Raw genomic sequence first — 1,541 nt, 5'->3', positions numbered from 1 at the left:
AAAATAATCGTTCCATAACTTAAGTCCAACAAAATGTCATACTAATGCATTACAAAATAAAATTGTTCCTTCACAAGTAACCAAAATAAAAGTACATATTCATAGTCACCAAATTATATAGGTCCAAGTATGATTACATATTCATAATAACCAAAATAAAAATCACAAGTTTCGTGTCTTCAATTGATTTGTGAATCTTGAATTTGTGGAGCTTGTGAATCTTGAGATAAAATTGTTGGTGTTTCTCCCTCATCACCTCCAACCCTTGTTGTCTTTGCTCTCTTTGTTCTGTTGATGTTATTTCCACCTTTTGGTATCTCTCTATCTGCTGCACTTTTACCCTTGCATGTCCTCGTGTTGTGGCCAAGCTTCCCACAGTTCTTACATTTCACAGTTGCAAACTGTCTTGGTAGTTTGTTAGAACCTTTTGACTCGTCATTGGACTTGTTCCTTTTTTTCTTTGGTCTACCCGGTGTTCTTCTCATGATTGGGGGATTTATAGGATCTCCATTTGATGCATGCCAAAGTTTTGGTCCATTTGATGGCATTATAATGTAAGAGTAACATGTCAAGAAGTTTGTTTTCCTATTTAAAGAACCAAAAACATGTCAAAAAAACTAAACCACAACAAAACCAGCAGAACCATCAGAATAAAACCAGCAGCACATCAAAATAAAACCAGAATAAAACCAGCAGAACCAGCACAGAACCAGCAGAAAAAAACCAGCAGCACATCAAAATAAAACCAGAATAAAACCAGTAGAACCAGCACAGAACCAGCAGAAAAAAACCAGCATCACATCAAAATAAAACAGAACAATGCAGCACATCAAAATGCAGAATAATGCAGAACATCACAATGCAGAACAAGCAGCACATCAAAATGCAGAACCAATAATGCAGTTAAAATCAATAATGCAGAACCATAACCAATAATGCAGAACCAGAACCAATAATGCAGTTAAAATCAAGTTTTATACCTATAATAAGGTGAAACGTACGATTCTGGATCAGCTTTGTTATGCCATATGCAAACAAGAGCATGGCAACACGGAATACCGGTCAAATCCCACTTACGACAAGCACAAGTTTTTGTGTGTAGATTTACCGTATAAGTATCTACACCATTTGTGACACTAAACAAGTTAAAATCATCATCTCCATGCCAAGTTGCGAACCAACATCCAGCTGCTCTTTTTGCCTTTTCCAATATTTGTTGAATACTAGGACATATATTGCCTCTATATCGTAGCATGAGTTCTTTTTGTTTCACAATCCTTACTGTAATGTAATGTTTCAAACCTTCAAGTAATGTTATGATAGGCTTATCTCTATACTCCAATACAGCCATGTTGAAAGCCTCACACATGTTGTTTACTTGAAGGTCACATTGTGTATCAGTGCGAAATGCTGACCTAGTCCACATAGATGGTGGAAGTTGCATCATGTCTTTCCATGCATCTTCATTGATTGCCTTAATTTTTTGCATTGCTTTCTCCCAATCCTGGACCACAGTAGCTCTTGCTGCCGACCAAAGAAGC

The sequence above is a fragment of the Cicer arietinum genome, chromosome 7 (assembly GCF_000331145.2).
Source record: "Cicer arietinum cultivar CDC Frontier isolate Library 1 chromosome 7, Cicar.CDCFrontier_v2.0, whole genome shotgun sequence".
Classification (NCBI taxonomy): Eukaryota; Viridiplantae; Streptophyta; class Magnoliopsida; order Fabales; family Fabaceae; genus Cicer; species Cicer arietinum.
Note: the sequence above shows the minus strand (reverse complement) of the source record.